The 20,310-nt window shown below is 37.0% G+C and overlaps 1 long non-coding RNA gene across 4 annotated transcripts in view; it reads left to right on the top strand.

The window, feature by feature from the left end:
• LOC120102925 (uncharacterized) overlaps positions 1 to 20,310 on the top strand; it is a 38,440-nt gene that overhangs the window by 3,027 nt on the left and 15,103 nt on the right. For 3 of the 4 annotated variants that reach the window (XR_010051930.1, XR_010051929.1, XR_010051928.1), the window contains exon 3: positions 1,569 to 3,098. This is a non-coding gene — a long non-coding RNA (uncharacterized LOC120102925). Of the gene's footprint in view, positions 1 to 1,568; positions 11,605 to 20,310 lie in introns of those variants that run through there. The other variant, XR_005504904.2, reaches the window with a different exon arrangement.

Raw genomic sequence — 20,310 nt, 5'->3', positions numbered from 1 at the left:
ATCTCAGCAGCAAAAAGAATGAGGGAATTTTTTTAGGACACTCCAGGTGAAATGAGATTAGTAAAATGTTAATTCACTCTTTCTGGGAGTCATTATGTTCAAGATTCAAATTTTAGGGAAGTCATCTCTCTGGTTGCTTAAATTGGAATATGTACCCAAGCCTTTGCCAGAGAAGGATAGTATGCCTAGAGGAGCTAATCTATTGAGACTGCAGGATCGAGGTGAATCAGAGACAGGACAGTCGAAGAGGATGGTGTGCACAAGACAAAACAGCTCTCAGACTCTGGCAGAGTTGTGATAGGCATTTGATGAAAGATACCAGCTTTTCACATTTGTTCAATCCATTCTTGAGATTTACCCAAGGGACAGTCTTGAAGCGAATCCATGTGTATATTAAGTGGTAACAGTCTGGAAAGACAGGGACAGACTTCCTTGCCAAGGATGTTATCACTCAAAGTTGAATATTGACTTAATGACCAGAAAGGGGGAATCAAGGATGTGGTTCTTTCCTTCACTCTAAACAGGAAGGATTATACCCATTTACTCACATTGGTAGGAACTGTTGCCTGCTGTGCAATCAAGAAAGGACAGTGGGGATTTTGGTCTGAGACTTTTGTAGGTAATAGTTTCAGAGATATATAACCTATTCAACTTCCTCTTAACACATTTTAGCTCCTTGCTTGTCATTGATATTGTCTCCGGTTTGTTGGATTGCCCAAAGAGAATTCTAAGGTTTCCATGCAAATTTCAAGCCAAATAGTGCAAACTCAAAAGTACTGGTTTGCCAGAGCTCTGCCACTGGAGGATGAACATCTTCAGAGCAAGAAACTTAAAACTACCATGAGTGGGAAAAGATTAACGTCAAGGAATTTTGTTACAGCTTTCTTTATAAAGTGTTTTCTGGAAACGAGACGCTGAGATTAGCCTGCAGATCTACTGCATGTTTTTAACCTAACAGTTCTGAGAAATGAGAAGGGAACTATACAGAATTGGGCAGAAGGAGAAGAAGCGGGCTGTGTGTGGTACAGCCCCAGTGAGGTTCACATCTGGAGGCCTCAGCTGGAATGGCCCTTCCAAGTCTTCCTGAGGTTAAGTGAAGATGGATCAGTTTGGTGGGTAGGCTGTCCTGGAGAGGTAGCCTCACAGCCCAGATGATTTAAGAACATGCTGCTGGTTTTGGCTGGCTCCTGGTAGCACTTCCAGGTGAGGAAATAGCCAAGGACATCTCAGTAGTTGAACCTCGGCAGTCATTTTGGGTGAGAGTAGAAGTGTCCTTTGCTGAGAATTTTAGTTAAATGGAAAGGGAAGTGATCATAAGTACACCAATAAATTATCCTAAATACAAAATTGAAATAGTTATAGAAGAAAAGTATTGACATCCCCAGTTCTTAGATTGATAAGATTCCAAAGCAAGCATGGATTGTAGCCTGAGCTGTGGTTTCACCTAGGAGGTTAATGTGAGATAAGTACATAAATGAATTTATGACTGTGCTACCTAAGCAAAGGAAATAGCAAAAAGGTAAATTATGAAACACTATAATCTTTCTAATTCTGTTTTAAATTTGCAGGGAAAAGTCTGATGCTTGTTGGATAAAATGAAATACAACTATTTCATTTACTAAAGTCCTTAATTTTAGTGTAAGTGAATGAATATTTTATCTTCTTCCAAATAACACGAGTGAGAAAAAAGCAGGTGTCGGTTTTTCAAATATTTGAAAACAACAGGTAAATAGAGGCACATCCCATGTCTATATTCACCTAATTGATTCATAAAATATGTCATCATTTTACACTCGGTTAGAAGAAATAGTTCATGCTTCTTACTGGTGACCTATTTTTATGCACAAAATTCCTTCTAATCCTGGTAAGCAGGTTTTCTAAACAATGATCAAAGAGTGGCACATAGTGGATAATCATTTAATCCGCAGATGCCTGTCTATAAAAAGCAATAATAATCTAGCCTTATATGTAGTATCCCTAATCAAGCTATTGCCTATTTCCCCAAGACTGTTAAATTTATCAAAGAATATAACTTAAATGAAGCAAACAGTAAAGACATATTCACATTCATATCAAGCAGGCTTAATAAAAAAAACTACTTTTTAAAAAGTCTACCATCACAGTGTTAGAAATACTGTTTATATGTCATTATATAAGAGAAAATTATATTTGACATGATTCTGTTGCTAAAATGTGATATTCTGAACTCTCTGTGTAGAATTGAAAATATATTAAAGTGAAACTTGCCTGGAGAAAGATATCTTGTTTGTTGTCTATTATATATAACTAATATATTTAAAAATACCAAAGTGCTAAAAAGAAGGAATTCAGGAAATCCTTTAAGGACACAAGAGGAAACTTATTTTGTTGTGCACAATAACAAGTTGGGCTTTAAGAACAAATGGGCAGAATTGCCTATGAAGACATGTAACGTGCTTATCTGTGTAAGTTGCAGAAAATACCCATAAACCAGTTCTGGCTAGTGAGTGTATGGTGCTGCTTGACTGAATTTTCAAGTGTCTCAATGTAGACTGAAAATATTTCCCAGCTCTCCTGAAAACAAGAAGAGAAAAAAGAAAATGGAGGGAAAGCTCAACAAGGCTTAGTCCAAACTACAATTCATTACATGAGGCATACTGACATGGTCCTGAAGCTACATAACAATAATACTCATGAAAATGTATGAGAATGAGGTGTTGTACCATACTCTAAGTGCTTCACAGATGCCTGTTCACTTGTCCACTCTGACCATCTGTCTCATAGCAATTCAGCCATCTGATACAGTATTTTCCACTTTTATTTACAAACATGCTGGTACTTAAAAGCGGTCCCCATGTTCATAAGCTGTCTGTTTCTAACAAATCTCTCTTAAATTCTGTACAGGGAGGTGAGAGAGTATTTTCACAGACTGTTTTGTAAAATAAACAGCCTGTGTGATCCTTCATTGAGCACGTCTGTTTCTCCTGTGGTTGTGGACATGCTTCCGCAATTAGTCCACATTCTTTTCCTTCAACACTGTTTTGCAAGCAAAGCCATCTTGTCCGAATGGATGGAATTGATTGCTATCTGTTAAAGAATCTGCTGAGTGAAGAGGATCAGTAAGTACAATTGTTGATTCTGGGGCAATGAATATATTAACATAGTGGAGCATGTGTCTTTGTTGTATGTTGGGGCATCTTTTGGGTATATGCCCAGGAGAGGTATAGTTGGTCCTCAGGTAATACAATGTCCAATTTTCTGAGGAACCTCCAGACTGATTTCCAGAATGGTTGTACCAGTTTGCAGTCCCACCAACAATGGAGGAGTGTTCCTCTTTCTCCACATCCTCGTCAACATCTGCTGTCACCTGAGTTTTTTATCTTAGCCATTCTGACTGGTGTGAGGTGGAATCTCAGGGTTGTTTTGATTTGCATTTCCCTAATGACTAAGGATGTTGAACATTTCTTTAGGTGCTTCTTTACCCTATTTTTAGTAGGGTTATTTGATTCTCTGGAGTCTTTGTATATATTGGACATTAACCCTCTCTCAGATGCAGAATTGCTAAAGATCTTTTCCCAATCTGTTGATTGCTCTTTTGTCCTAATGACAATGCCCTTTGCCTTACAGAAGCTTTGCAGTTTTATGAGGTCCCATTTATCAACTCTTGGTCTTAGAGAATAAGCCATTGGTGTTCTGTTCAGGAAATTTTCCTCTGTGCCCATGTGTTCAAGGTTCTTTCCCATTTTCTCTTAGATAGTTCAGTGTATCTGGTCTTATATGGAGGTCCTTGATTAGTTGGACTTGAGCTTTGTACAGGGTGATAAGAATGGATCAATCTGCATTCTTCTACATGCTGATCTCCAGTTGAACCAGCACCATTTGTTGAAAATGCTGTCTTTTTCCCATCGATGGTTTTAGCTCCTTTGTCAAAGATCAAGTGGCCATAGGTGTGTGGGTTCATTTCTGGGTCTTCAATTCTATTCCACTGATATACCTGCCTGTCTTTGTACCAATACCATACAATTTTTATCATTATTGCTCTGTAATACATCTTGAGGTCAAGGATGGTGATTCTCCCCAGAAATTCTTTACTCATTGAGGATAGTTTTGGCTATCCTGGGACTTCTGTTATTCCAAATGAATTTTCAAATTGCTCTTCCTAACTCTATGCAAAATTGATTTGTAATTTTGATGGGAGATTGCATTCAATCTGTAAATTGCTTTCAGCAAGATGGTCATCTTTACTATATTAATCTTGCCAATCCATGAACATAGGAGATCTTTTCATATTCTGAGATCATCTTTGACTTCTTTCTTTGAAGACTTGAAGTTCTTGTCATATAGATTTTTCACTTGCTTGGTTAGAGTCACACTGTGGTATTTTATATTATTTTTTCTAATGTGAAGGGTATCATTTCCCTAATTTCTTTCTCAACCTGTTTATCCTTTGAATAGAGGAAGGCTACTGATTTGTTTGAGTTACATTTTTAGCTAGCCACTTTGCTGAAGTTGTTTTTCAGGTTTAGGCATTCTCTGGTGGAATTTTAGTGGTCAGGTAAGTATACTATCATATCATCGGCAAATAGTGATATTTTGACTTCTTCCTTTCCAATTTGTATCCCTTTGACCTCGTTTTGTTGTCTGATAGCTCTGGCTAGGACATCGAGTTCTTTATTGAATAGGAAGGTAAAGAGTACTCAGCCTTGTCTACTCTCTGATTTTATTGGGGTTGCTACAAATTTCTTTCCATTTAGTTTGATGTTGGCTACTAGTTTGCTGTATATTGCTTTTAATATGTTTAAGTATGAGTCTTGAAATCTTGAACTTCTCAAAACTTTCATCATGAAGGGGTGTTGAATTTTGTCAAATGCTTTCTCAGCATTAAGTTTGTTTTTGTACGGGATTATGTTGATGGATTTCAGTATCTTGAACCATCTCTGTATTCCTGGGATGAAGCCTACTTGATCAAGATGGATGATCATTTTGATGTGTTCTTCGGTTTGCAAGAATTTTTTATTATTTTTGCATCCATATTGATAAATGAAATTGGTCTGAATTTCTCTTTCTTTGTTGGGTCTTTGTGTCATTTAGGTATGAGAGTAATTGTGGTTTCAAAAACAACTTGGGTAGTCTTCCTTCTGTTTCTAGTTTGTGGAATAATTTGAAGCGTGTTGGTATTAGGTCTTCTTTGAAGAATGATAGAATTCTGCACTAAACCCTGGGCCTTTTTTTGGTTGGGAGACTTTTAATGACTGCGTCTATGTCTTTAGGAATTATGGGGCTGCTTAGATGTTTTATCCAATCCTGATTTAACTTTGGTAGGTGGTATCTGTCTAGAAAATTGTCTATTTTATCTAGATTTTCCAGTTTTGCAGAATATAGACTTTTGTAGTAGGATCTGATGATTTTTTGGGTTTCCTCTGTTTCTGTTTTTATATTTCCCTTTCATTTCTGATTTTGTTAATTTGGATACTCTTTCTGTGCCCTCTGGTTACTCTGGCTAAGGGTTTATAGATCTTGTTGATTTTCTCAAGGAAACAGCTCCTAGTTTTGTTGATTCTTTCTATAGTTCTTTTTGTTTCTACTTGGCCAATTTTAGCCCTGAGTTTGATTATTTCCTGTCCTCTACTCCTCTTGGGTGTATTTGCTTCTTTTTGTACTCGTGCTTTCTGATGTCCTGTCAAGCTACTAGTGTATGCTGTCTCCAGTTTCTTTTTGGAGGGGGAGGACTCAGAGCTATGACTTTTCCTCTTAGCACTGCTTTCATTGTGACACATAAGTTTGGAAATACTGTGCCTTCATTTTCATTACATTCTAAAACATTTTTAATTTCTTTATTTCTTCCTTGACCAAGTTATCACTGAGTAGAGCATTTTTCAGCTTCCATGCATATGTGTGCTTTCTGTTGTTTTGTTGTTGAAGAAGATCGGCCTTGGTCCATGATGATCTGATAGGATGCATGGGATTATTTCAGTCCTCTTGTATATGTTGCTATCTGTTTTGTGACTGATTATATGGTTAATTTTGGAGAAGGTATATGATTTTGTTTTAGGATAAAATGTTCTATAGATATCTGTTACATCCATTTGGTTCGTAACTTCTGTTAGTTTAACTGTCTCTAGTTGGTTTCTGTTTCTATGATTTATGCATTGATGAGAATGGGATGATGTAGTCTCCCACTATTATTGTGTAATTTGCAATGTGAGCTTTGAGATTTATTAAGTTTCTTTTATGAATGTGGATGCCCTTTCACTTGGAGCACAGATGTTCAGAATTGAGAGTTCATCTTGGTAGATTTTTCCTTAGATGAGTATGAAATATACTTCCTTATCTTTTTAGATAACTTTTGGTTGAAATTTGATTTTATTCAATATTAGAATAGCTACTACAGCTTGTTGCCTGGGACCATTTGCTTGGAAATTTGTTTTCCAGCCTTTTACTCTGAGGTAGTGTCTGTCTTTGTCACTGATGTGTGTTTCCTTTATGAAGCAAATGCTGGGTCCAGTTTGTTAGTCTATGTCTTTTTATTGGGTAATTGAGTCCAGTGATGTTAAGAGATATTAATGAAAAGTGATTATTGCTTCCTGTTATTTTTGTTTTTTGAGGTGGAATTATGTTTGCATAGGTAGCTTCTTTTGGGTTTGTTGAAAGAAGATTACTTTCTTGCTTTTTCTAGGATCAAGTTTCCCTCCTTGTACTGGAGTTTTCCATCCATTATCCTTTGTAGGGTTGGAAGAGTGTAAGGATATTATGTAAATTTGGTTTTGCATGTAATATCTTGGTTTCTTAATCTATGTTAACTGTGAATTTTGCTGGGCATAATAGCCTGGGTTGGCATTTGTGTTCTCTTAGGTTCTGTACGACGTCTGCCTGGGATCTTCTGGCTTTTAGAGTCTCTGTTGGTGTAATTCTGATAGGTCTGCCTTTATGTGTTACTTGACCTTTTCCCCTTACTCCTTTTAATAATCTTTCTTTGTTTTGTGCATTTGGTGTTTGGACTATTATGTGCCTGAAGAAATTTCTTTTCTGGTTCAATCTGTTTGGAGTTCTGTAGGCTTCTTGTATGCTTATGGGCATCTTTTTCTTTAGGTTAGGGAAGTATTCTTCTATAATTTTGTTGAAGTTATTTACTGACCCTTTAAGTCAGGAATCTTCTCTCTCTTCTATACCTTTTTTCCTTAGGTTTGATCTTCTCATTTTGTCCTGGATTTCCTGGGTATTTGTGGTTAGGAGCTTTTTGCATTCTGCATTTTCTTTGACTGTGTGTCAATGTTTTCTCTGGTATCTTCTGCCCCTGAAATTCTCTCTTCTATCTCCTATATTCTGTTGGTGATGCTTGCATCTATGACTCCTGATCTCTTTCCTAGGTTTTCTATCTTCAGGTCTACCTCTTTGTGATTTCTTTACAGTTTCTATTTCCATTTTTAGATCCTGGATGCTTTTGTTCAATTCCTTCACCTGTTTGGTTGTATTTCTTGTAATTCTTCAAGGAATTTTTGTGTTTCTTCTTTAAGGGCTTCTACCTGTTTACCTGTGTTCCTTTGTATTTCTTTAAGGGATTATTTATGTCCTGCTTAAAGTCCTCTATCATCATCAAGAGATTTTTTTTTAATCTGAATCTTGCTTTTCCAATGTGTTGAGGTATCTAGGACTTGCTGTAATGTGAGAAGTAGGTTCTCATGATGACAAGTAGTCTTGGTTTCTGTTTCTTGGTTTCTTATGCTTGTCTCTCACCATCTGGGTATCTCTGGTGTTAGTTGGTCTCGTTGTCTTTGACTGGAGCCTGCCCCTCCTGTTAGCCTTTGAGCCTGTGAACTTAGGAGAGGCAGCGCTCCTGGGAGACCAGCTCTCTCCATTCAGGATTTGGGCCCAGATAGCTGTGCCATAGGATTATCTTCAGGGCACAGATGGAGACAGGAATGATCCTGTCGCAAGTTGCTCTGCAGTTTCTGATCCCTGTGGTCTCCTGGCAGGTCCCTTTGGCCAGTCATTGGAGCAAAAATGTCCATCTTACCTGTGAACTTAGGAATACAGCACTCCTATGAGACCAACTCTCTCCTGGCAGGATTTGGGTCTTGAGAGCTGTGCCACAGGATTAACTGTGGGGCACAGATGAAAATTCAGAATTTCTATATTTATGATTTGCAATTTCTTTTCTAAATTATTGAATAATAATTTTTAGCTATGTAAGGACATGTACAAAGTATAAAGCGAGTTTATTGAGGTAACAATGTAAAGACATGGAGTATATAGGAGCGAACTTTTCATATTTCATTAAAACTAAGTTGGTTTAACTAAAATTAGATTGTTTATTTTCTGATTAAGTATTTATCAAACTCATTTTATCTATAAATAGATTTTAACTGAACAGGTAAAAGATATATATATATATATATGTATATTATAGTTCCAGTCATTTATTCAACTACTTATATCTTCAAACAAAGAAATAATATATTCTAAATGAAATGTGTAAGGGAAATTCTTCACATTAGCCAAAGTTGATTCAAGATTGACAATAAATAGTGACTGTACATGAGTGTATAGTTGTTGAGTGACAGTAGTTATATACAATTTATTATGATGAAAAAAGATTTGACATTTAACAAATGAATTGTAGCATAACAAAAAATTGCTCATATATATTTATATTAGGACTTGTTATGGACTCGGGTGTGCTATTATACAAGCTTTGAAGGACAAATTTCAGAGCAATGAAGGTTCTTGTATTGAGCAAGCCAGTTTTTTTTTTTAAAAAAAAACTCTGTTTGTGAATTTAGTAAATAGCCGACTTTGAGTCAAGTTCCCTGAAAGCCCCAAATACACAAGTAGAAGCAAAATATAATTTTGTAGCTCTACCCATTTTTTTTCTTTTGTGAGACAGGGTAATCTGGAGTCCTGGATGTCCTTGTCTTAATTAGTGTTTTACTGCTATGAGGAGACAACATGACCAAGGCAACACTTTTAAGGAGAACATTTAATTGGGGCTGACTTACAGGTTCAGAGGTTTAGTCTGTTATCATCATCGAGGCAGGAACATGGAGCCATCCAGGCAGGCATGGTGCAGGAGGTGCTGAAAGTTCATGTTCATCTGAAGGCTGCTAGCAGAATACTTACTTCCAGGCAGCTAGGGCGACTGTCTTAAGCCCACACCCACAGCGACACACCTATTCCAACAAGGCCACATCTAATCCTGCAACCCCATGGGCCAAGCACATACAAACCACCACAGTCCTGGATGTGTACCAGGCTGACTTTGAACTGACAGAGATCTGCCTCTCCCTTGTGGATACTGGGATTTAAGGGATATACTACCATGGCTCTAGTTTTGACATAAATATTTTTGATGCAGACTTTTAAAAAGCATCGCTATTATAGACATAGTCTACAAGAAGATAAAAAAAATATGACAAACTATATCACTAGTTTATTAATAAAATTAAATTAAAAGGCACTCATGCTTGTATATACCTTAGATCCTGGTGGAGGCAAGGGGATCTCTGTGAGTTCAAGGCCAATCTGGTCTATATAGTTAGTTCCAGTTTAGCCAAGGTGACATAGTGAGATCCTGTGAAAACAAAACAAAACAAAAACAACCACGACACCACCACCACCAACAACAAAATTCATAGTCTAAAAGTGGATTACAAATTCTGTCAACCATAATTAAAAACAAAAACAAAAAACAAGAGCAGATTGCAACACATCATATCAAATTTCATCTTGAAAACAGAAAAAGCATATTTTGTGAGCATATTTTTTTCTGACAGTGAATTGAGTTGAGCAAGTCTAGATTCATTAAAACTGCATTCAAACAAAATGTATATGATTTGAAGAAATACAAGTGAATCATAAAAAATAGATTGCTTAAAATTTTTAAATGTTGTAATCCCCAGTTTATAACTAAGAAAATAGCTTAAACTCTAGAGAAAAAGAAAAAATAAAAATGGTAGGTTAGAAAATGTATATTTAACAAAATATAAGGCAGGAATAGAGGATATGAGAAACAGAAAGATATGACATAGAGGGGAAACATAGCAAACATGTAGAAAGCCCACATTATCAGGCTTTAAATGTAACAGTGAAAATCTCTAATGAAATGAGAAATACTGGCAGAATGGATCAAAGATCACACTCTGCCCATATGTTTCCTATGAGAGATTGTGAGGTCCAAATTGAACCTCTTCCAGGACCTCCTAAATGAGACTCACAGAGGCAGTGATCAATGCAATTAAAGAGGAGTTTAATTCCGACATGCTCGGGTCATCTCACTTCAAGGGGAGAGGACCCTGAGCAGGCTCAGACAGGGTTATATACCTTGCAAACAATTGGGGCAGAATTCAAATAATTAGTAACTAGGCAGGGTATTATTGATGGGGCAAAGTGACCTCCAAGATGACTTGTGATCAGTGAACTCTTCTGGATAGTTCATGGGAGACAGTTGGGAGTCAAGGAGAGGTCGGTTGGGAGTCACAGATGTCTTTGTTTGACAGTTTGGTTTGCAGTTGCTCCAGAAACTAACTACTCCCTGGAAGGGAGAGGTCTTTGTGCTTGGAGGTTTGCAGTGGAACTTTCCAACTGGCCTTGGATTGACCCCCCACCCTGGCTCTTTCAAGATTTATTTTAATACAAAAACAAAATAAATTGAAATTTAAAAGATGAGATGATACTTTATGTACACACTAGCCGAAAGATGGGTGGAGTTAAAAAAAAGACAATCAACATCATAAGCAATGTAAAGCAGTGTGAGACACACAGGTACAGGCACAGGCACAGACATACACAGACACAGAGAGCAGGTGTAAAAAAGGAGGGGGTGGGGAGGTAGAGATCCAAACTGGAAGAAACAAAATGGCCTCAGATCAGAAATGGTACAATAGCATTTAGCTTGTCTTAGTTCTACTGATGTGTGTTGTACTTCATGTATTTGTATTTCAATACAGATCATAATTACTGAAGCTAAGAAAAGACTTGAGCAAAATTGCCTGAGTAAGATCAACACAAAGAAAATGCATTCTGTATCTATATACCAGCTGTGAATTATCTGAAAAAAATCACATTTAAAATATCACAATGAAGTACTTAATGCATTTAACTAATAATATAGCAGCGCTACATATTTTCAGAATGCATTGCCAAAATAAAGACACACAGAAAAGTACACAAGAATCACTTGTTCATGAGTTGAAATAACATTCAGATGACAAAACTCTCCAAATTGATCCACAGATCAGTTAATGCAAACACATCAATAATGCAAATATTCGTGAATAAATGTATAAGTTGATTCTCAAATTCATATTTAATTTTAAGAAATATGGATTTCTAAAATCCTAAAAAACACATAAACTAAAGACTTACTACTTCTCTAGTTTAAAAAAGACAATAAGGAAAATAGAGTCACAGAAAAACCGAGGCATACATATCAAAGAAATATAGTGGGACGTGTAGAAAAGACCCATGCATATAGGGTCAGGGTGTCTGGTAAGGATGCTGAAAACCATTCCTTGGGTAAAGGACAATCTTTGCAGCAAATGTTGCTGGGGACAGCTGGGTATCTAAAGGCTTGGATCTCTATCTCATACTATGTGCAAACACTGATTCAAACTGCATGAAAACTCTAAATGTGTTAAAAAAAAATGTACCTGTTGAAAAGAAACTTACGATTTAATGCTCATGACCTTGGACTAAGCAGTGATTTCCTAAATATAATACCAAAGCAGCAAACAACAACAACAAAAGGAAAAGTATCTTGGGACTTTAGAGTTCACCAAAATTGGAGGCCGTAGACTCTGAGCTTGAGAGCACTGGCCCGTCCAGAGGACCTGTGCTTGATTCTCAGCACCCACATGGTGGGTCACAACCATCTGTAATGTCAATTCCTGGGTATCTCAGTTCTCCTTCCAGAATCCATGTGTATCAGGCATACATAAAAAGACATATATGCAGACAAAGCACCCCACCCCCACACATGTAAAGCAAATATTGTTTTAATTAATGCTTTGTCATAGGATGCTGTCACAAAAATAAAAGCAACCTATAAAATAGAAGATCTATACATTATCGCTCTAAAATATTTATGATATAAATATAATATAAATCATGTATAAATTTATTATATAAATTATCCACATTAAGTACAAATTATATATTAAATATCAATTATATACTTTAAATGAATATTATATATCTAATTTATATATGTTAAGGTAGACAGTAAATATAAATCATATGCACTAAATATTAATTATATGCAATAAATATTAATTATATACTTTAAATATAACTTATATGTGTTAAATATTAGATGTATTAACTATAAAATATGAGTTATATATAAAATACATAATTTTATGTGTCCTCAAGGACAGGGAATTATGGAGTGAGCCCGTGGAGCTCTAAAAAATCTAAAACTATAAAAGAGGGAGTTGTATACCCCTTCACTTTTATTTTAAAAGTTTTGACGTTGTATGCCAAGGGACACTCTGCTGTTGAGTGTCTTTGGCACCCTATACAACTTGGCATACTTATGCCCAGGATAAATGAATCTGCTTACTGGCATATGGCATGATCCTGACCCAGTATTAATATGGGGAAGAGGGCACGTTTGTGTTTCTTTCACAGGATGCTGAAACAGTGCGCTGTCTGCCAGAGTGATTGGTGAGACATGCTAATGCTAGGACAAAGAATGATGCTGACTGTGGTCTTGCTGAGTGCCCTGATGATGACAATGGGGAAGCTGTACTGGGCATACGCTCCTGACCAACCTTTGCTACATCCCTGTATGGTCAAGGCCACAAGTACTTGTGATCTCTAATAATACCCAGCTATTAGGATTCCCTTGGTCTGAGAGTAAAACAGTATTTCAAATGAGTGAATTACACTGCTATGGATCAGGGCCTACATATTTGTTTTAGTAGAAATAGTACCAATGCTGGATGTGTTTCTGTGGACCTAAGACTTGGAAGAATATCTCTAAGACAGTAGTGCAAAGCAGTAAGGTAGGAGTGCCTATATCTCAGATTAGACAAGCTGCCTTGCTTTTAGACCTCACGGGACAGGGAACACAGAGACTGTGGAACCTACCTTCAAAAAATCGATCAAATAGAGAAGTTGTTATAATGACCCTCCTCTTCCCTTTAATGTGACTGGTTATTGCTACTGAATCATAGACTGGTCTGGAAATCAATCTAATATTGAACAAAAGGAATTGACAGTGGGCATTTGGACGGTTGATTCTGGACATTTTCAGAGACATATTTGAAAATTGGCAGCTGCCTTGTATGTTGCTGGGTTTGTTGTGTGTAAAAATGTGACAGGTTATGGGATTATGGTAAATGTAACATCCTACATTGCCCCACCTAATCTTTTACTAATTGGGAATGTTACCTTTGCTAATGGCTCTGATAAGGAGTTCACTGTTTCTTGTTTGAACTGTTTTTTGTTTAATTGTGTTTCTGCACTGTGCAATTGTCAATCTGTAATAGAAGTACCCTGACCAGCTTTTATTATGATTCCAGTAAATTTATCTGAACTCTGGGATTCTGAAAATGGCTTACAAATATTGAAAGAATTAGTTCACCCTCTGGCAAGGAGCAAACATATGGTTGGGCTGATCATTGCCAGTGTTGTTGCTCTCAAAGCTCTTACGGCCAGTGTTACCACTTCTGCATTAGCTTTAGCATAAGAGGTCCAAACAGCTAGTTTGTTACGCATCTTGCTGAAAATGTAACCAGCACCCCCAGCATTCAAGAGGATTTGGATAGATGGTTAGAACAAAGAATTGACACTTTATATGATATAGTACAGATCATGGGAAATGAGGTACAAGAAATGAAAGTCAGAAGCCATTTGGAATCATCATGCTAGATATCTATGGCTTTGTATAACTCCAAAAAAATGTATGAGAGTCAGCATAATTGGATCAAAATAGGAAGGTACCTTCAAGGTATATGGCATAATACTAATACTTCTTTAGATTTATTAGCCCTACATAAGGAGGTTATAAGTTTAAGAAATGCAAATCCTTGTCCTTTGACACTCCTACCCTTGCAAATGATATTCTGAAAAAGTTACATGCCATTTTTCCTTCATGGTCCTAGTTTAAATCTCTCTTATTGGGCATAGCAGGACTTGGCTTTCTGATCTTATGTAAGCATGTCTATTATCTGTTCCTTTGAGGGGAATCATCAGAGCTTTTACAGAAATAAGACCAGCTTGAAATTCTTCTTAACCTAAGCCATGCCACAAATACAATATTATTCACATGCCAATGACAAGTAAGAGCTTTGCTTTGGGATGGCAATCTAAGACAGGCATGACTTTCTGCTTTGTGACCAATAAGGTGTGTGGCTCTTATACATAAAAAAGACCAGTAAGATTCTCTCAGAGGTAGATCAACCAAAGACAGGTCATGAATGCTAGAATTCATGAACTGATGACAAGTAAGGTCCATACTGTTTGAAGGGATGCCTAAAGCAGGCTCAGTCTTTCTGCACCAATAGCTGAGACAGCTTTGGCTTTTATAGATAAAAAAAAAGGAGACATATGGCAAGCACATCTGGAGGAGTTAACTTTGAATGGCTTCTTGCTTGTCATTTATCATGAATGAGTCTGACCACATCTGTCTGTTTTTTAATTAAGATGTGAGTTATATCCTACCAAAAAGCAAAAACTCCCTTCTTACATGTCCTATCTGGTATAAGCAGATTTAGGATGTCTTCCACCTAAAAAAGTCAAACCAAGAAAAACTTCTTGCAGATAGGCCCACCTGCTTGGGTTTTATTCCAGATGTAGTCAAAATGATAACCAAAAGCAGCCATCACAACTATAGAATTAGATATCTAGAATTGGATAATGACAATGGATACAAAGTATCATGGATGCAACATACACTACCAGACAGCTCAGTTTAAAATAAACAAAAGGATGAAATAACATCATGGAAATTTTATATTTCAAAAGAAAACCAGATTACAGATTTTAACTACCTTTATTTAATGTCCAACTCTTTTCTCACATTGTCTTTTTGCTTCATTGATACAAGTAGAACATTTGTCTATAGATAGGTAATGACTGAATTGAGAAGACTCTACGTTTAATTTAAGCATTTAAAAAGACTATTTCTGTGTGTATGTGTGTGTGCCACATGGCGTGTGAGCACACAGACGCACGCACGCACACACACACACACACACACACACACACACACACAGAGTTCTTCATTACAACGTTTTCATGCATGCAGTTGAGATGCTTTGATCCTAGTCATCTTCTTTTATCCCAGTTACCTTAATTTCCTACCAATATTCCTCTTCTTGTCTTTTTGTTATTATTATTCCACGGATGAAATTAAATAACCAACACTTATCATTATGAATCTGACCTATTCCACTTGACATGATGATCTCCATGTCTCTCATGTCTCTCTCAATGGATTAGTAATAACACTCCATTATGTGTTCACATGCCATTTTCTTTATTCACTCTTCTGTTGATAGGCATCTTGGCGGAGTCCATTACTTGGCTACTGTGAATTGTGCCTTGGTAAATTTAGAAGTGCAGGTATCTTTATGCTGTCTTCAATTTCTTTAAATATGACAAACCAATAGCCAACAGTGTAATTAAATTAATTTGATAATGTAATTAAACTTTAGCTTGCTCTAATTGTACCACATCTGTGAAGCTTTCCTGAACTGTCTTTGGTCAAAATAAATGCCTACATTGAATGGATGGCGTGCTTCTCTGCCTTTCTTTAACTTCTAATATTGGTCACAGTTTGCACTGCTCTTATTTTTTGCATTTGTTTCTTTTACCTTGTGGCTGTGTTATTGCTTTTCTTTTAAATTAGTCCAAGAACTAACTACTCTGTGTCTTTGTTTTTGCCACTTGGGGGCCTGAAATATATCACTCAGTACATAGTACAAGCTCAGTTAAGGTTCCAGTGGCCAGCTGGGCTTGCATATTTGGTTCCCATAAGCATGTCACATAAATAGCTCCTGAATAGCCATGCCTGCTTGACTTGCTGGTGGCACACTCAGTATTCATTTCCCAGAATGAAAGTAGGTCACATCTGGGACATATGAACAATCTCAAGAAAAGTTCCCTCCGAAATACAAAACTCTTGAATGAACATAAAAAGTAATCAAGCTGATCATGTCAAAAAATGAAAGCAACTAAAGCGTCATTATTAATTTTTTTGTCTTTGTTCCCTATTTCATTGGTTAAGATTGTAATAAGAGAATAATCTCTGCATCTTAAAAATCAATGCAGGGTATAATTGGAATCAGAGGACAGGGATTAAAATATTGCACTTGTTGAGTCTTTTACTTCTTATATTCTCCTCTACCCTGTGGTTACTTTTGTTTGATTACAAGAACAATTTATGCCCAAAAGATCTCAATTCACCTCCTGTGTCCTGAAAAACTACTTTCAGCAGAGAAGAGAAAAGGAGGCTCTGTTGATAAAAAGGACGAGAACGAGGGCCTCTGCTGACCCATGTCACATCTAGAATAGTCTCACAAAGGAAGCTGGACAAATTATCTAAGAGCAGTAATTTCAGGACCAACATCAGGATTTTTTGGCTACCCATTGTTCTATATTTCCTTTGCTGAAACAGATCCATGAGCTGATCTGTTCATGAAGGCGAAGGTTTGCTTTGGTTCAGTTTTATAGGTTTCAGACTATGATTCACTGGCTACGGTGTTTTGAGACTTGTGGTGATTCGGAAATGCCTGGTAGCCCAACCCCTCCAACTCACACAGAGGGTGTGGAACAGAGAATGATCCTGTGATCTGTAAGGGTACACCGCCGGTGCCTAGACACTGCCAATGAGCTCGGTCTCTTAAGTATTTTACTAGCTCTCAGTAGAACCAAGATGGACACGTGTCTTTGAGGGACATTTCCAAGACAAAAGATAGCACCCTGTGAACTTGAGTCATGTGAACTTTAGTGGTGTCAAGATTAAATCAGTGGCTGCATGAATATACTTTGCAACTGAGCTGTATCCAAGCCTTCCAGCCTCCACCTCTTATTTTGAGATGCAGTTTAATTAAATTGTCCAGGATGGCTTGGAGCTATCTCTGTATAGCTCAATCAGGACCCAAACTTGTGATGCCCCTACCATAGCCTCTCGAGTAGCTGGGATTTGAGGCCCTTGTCACTATGGCCAGATGCTTAATCATTATATTTTAATGGGGTGTGTGTGTGTGTGTGTGTGTGTGTGTGTGTGTGTTTAAATACATCATTCCTTTTTGCTGGAATATTATTTGAAAATTATTAATCATTTCAAAAATGATTAGATATGTACATTTGTTACTTTTCTAGTTGCTGTAACAAACAACTAGCACAAGCAACTTAGGGAAGGAAAGGTTTATGTTGGCTCACAGTTTGATGGAAACAGTCCACCATTGCAAGAAGAGCAGAGTAGCCGTGGTGGTGGCATGAGTATGAGGCAGCTGGCCACACTGTCTCCAGCTGGGAGCCAGGGAATGAGAACACTGGTGCTCCACTCATTTTCTTCTTTTTAATTCAACCCAAAGCCTCAGGAATCCTCTCTGGAAACCCCTTTACTGACAGGCCCAGGTCTTATCACAGCCACAAGAAAAGCAAACTGCCTCATAGTCTTTTCAACTAAGTGCTCCCAGAACGTTGACAGGGGAATTGAAAACCATACATTTAGTACAATATAACCCATAACTTAGTCTCAGGATTTTTAATATAAAATACCCTGTGGAGAGTGGCTTCAATGGTTAAAAAGAGGACATCATAAAAGCCTTCTGTGTAAATTTTTGCATGTGACAAGTAGCATCATCTGACTGGCCTTCATATTTTATGTGAATAAGAAAAAGGCAAATAGCTGTATACTAATGTATACACACATACAGTGCAAATAACCTTTCTTTTATAGACCCAAAGTTGCAGTACCATTACAAGGATAACTCAAATTTTGCATGTGCTATTTGTTTAGTTTTATTATCTGAGATAAAGGTCTCTCTGGCCTCATTAGTATCACTAGTCCTACAAAAGCTATAGGGTCATTAATCCATGGTCTCATATCCTCATGAAGCAGTATTTTGTAGCATCGAAAAGAGAGTGAAATTCATTTAGGCAAGCCAATATTTAGGCTAGATTATAATGTACCAAGCATGATGATACATCCCTATTATTGTAGCACTTTGAAGGCAGAGACATGAATTGGAGGCCAGGCTTGGCTACACAGAGAAATGGCAAAGATCATAATCATAGTCAAAATATTCATAATGATAGCAATTTCTTAGTTTTGTGAATATTTATAGATTTTAGTGATCTTATGTAAATTATAATCCATAAATAAGCCTTTAAGAAAAATTTAACAATACATACGTGCAAATATATATAAAATCAAAATAGATTCTGTGTGATTAATGTTCATACTGGATGATTGTTCTCATTAAGTCATTCTTTAACAAAACCATTCCCTACCTACTGTTGTGTAGACAGACCTGAGTGCATGAAGTCCATCCGTTTTGATCAGGAGCATGATGATTCTCTTGTTGACCTGACAACCTGGCCACTTCCCTTGCTCATTCCAGCTGTGCTTAGGGGACTTCAACCATGTAGGCTTCACATATATTCTAGGTTATGATAGTGAAAGTGGGAATTCACAGAATGTTCAGATTCTGACCCTTCCCAATGGAGAATCATCTGAAGTGAAAGAAGGTCAAATTCCTCTTTGTATCCCCAATTTCTGAGGGCTATTTTCTGCTTCTACTGAGATAATAATATGGTTTCTGTCCTTTATTATTTTGATGTGATGTATTATGCACATTAGTTTGCATGTTGAGCCATTCATGCATCCTTTGGATAAATCCCACATAATCAATTTTTACAATGAGTTCTATGTGCTTGTGCTCCTGAGTTTGATAGTATTTCACTGAGAATTTTGGATGTTAATTCTTTGGAATAATTTTGGAAGAACTGGGGTTAGTTCTTTAGGGGGCCTTGGAGTCAGTGCAGAACACACCCAGACACCAAATTCTTGGCACAAAGAAGCTTTATTTAACCCAGAAGAATAAGTGGGGTGCTTCTGGATCAGGCAAAGACAGCAGTGGCTCACTGGCACATGGCAATTTTAAAGGTTCTAGCACAGAAAAAATAAGAAAGGTGGTTGTTGCTCCCCCAGAAAGAATGGGGCGTGATTTTCTCCAATTGGCTAGAAAGAGAACAAAAGAGATGAGGTGGAGGGGTTTTTGTCCTACAGCTGGGCTTTTCTTTGTTGGAAGATTTAAATTCCTGGTTCAATTCCTTTTATTGCTTATTTGAAAGGTCAAAATTTATATGGATTAGTGGTTCAATTTTGATACGGGATACATACATACACACACACAGAGAGAGAGAGATAAAGATACACACACACACACACACACACAGAGAGAGAGAGAGAGAGAGAGAGAGAGAGAGAGAGAGAGAGAGAGAAAGAGAGAGAGAGAGATCTAGAAGTTGATTTATTTCTAAAAGGTAGGGAGATTCTAATTGTTTGTTCAGTTGGATTTTTGTTGCTGTGGTAAAGCTCTCTGACCAAAACCAATGTGGGGAACAGGGTTTATTTGCTTTTACTTCGAGGTAACAGTTCATCACTGAGGGAGTCAGAGCAGAAGCTCAATCAGGACCTAAAACTGAAGGAATGCTGCTGCTGGCTCATGTTCATCTAGCTTTCTTTATACAGCAAAGGTCCATGTGGCTATGTATTGGTGCTGACCACAGTAGTGAGCTGGGCACTCATTCATTCATCATCAACCTAGACAGTTTCTCATAGACTCAGCCACAGGCCGTTCTAATGAAAACAGTTCTCCAATGGAGCCTTTCCTGTCCAAGTCACTAGTTTGTGTCAAGTTGACATTAAAAAATGAGGACAGAAGTAGTATCTCCTTCCTCAAATCTGATTTTTTTGTTTTTTTAGGTTAGTGTAGCTAAAAATGTACAATTTTTATATTTTAAAAGCAACATGTTTATTTTTAATATCGTCCAATCTTTGATATTTCTTTCCTTCTACTAATTTTGCATTGTTTATTCTTATTTTGCTAGTTTATTGAGTTGTATCAGTATGTCAGTAATCTGAAATCTTTCTAGTTGTTGAATGTAAGCATTTATTCCTCTTTTACAGAATCTCATCAGTTTTGTTAAGTTTTACTTTTATTTTTATTTGTTTTTTTCCTTACACTGCCCTTTCCTTTTATAATTGATGCATCATTTATTGAGAAGAATTTTTGCATGTGTGTGCATATCTCTCTCTCTCTCTCTCTCTCTCTCTCTCTCTCTCTGTGCGTGTGTGTGTGTGTGTGTGTGTGTGTG

Source organism: Rattus norvegicus, chromosome 5 (genome assembly GCF_036323735.1).
Source record: "Rattus norvegicus strain BN/NHsdMcwi chromosome 5, GRCr8, whole genome shotgun sequence".
In the NCBI taxonomy this organism is placed as follows: domain Eukaryota; kingdom Metazoa; phylum Chordata; class Mammalia; order Rodentia; family Muridae; genus Rattus; species Rattus norvegicus.
The sequence above is the reverse complement of the archived record's forward strand: the minus strand, read 5'-3'. Positions and strand labels throughout refer to the sequence as shown.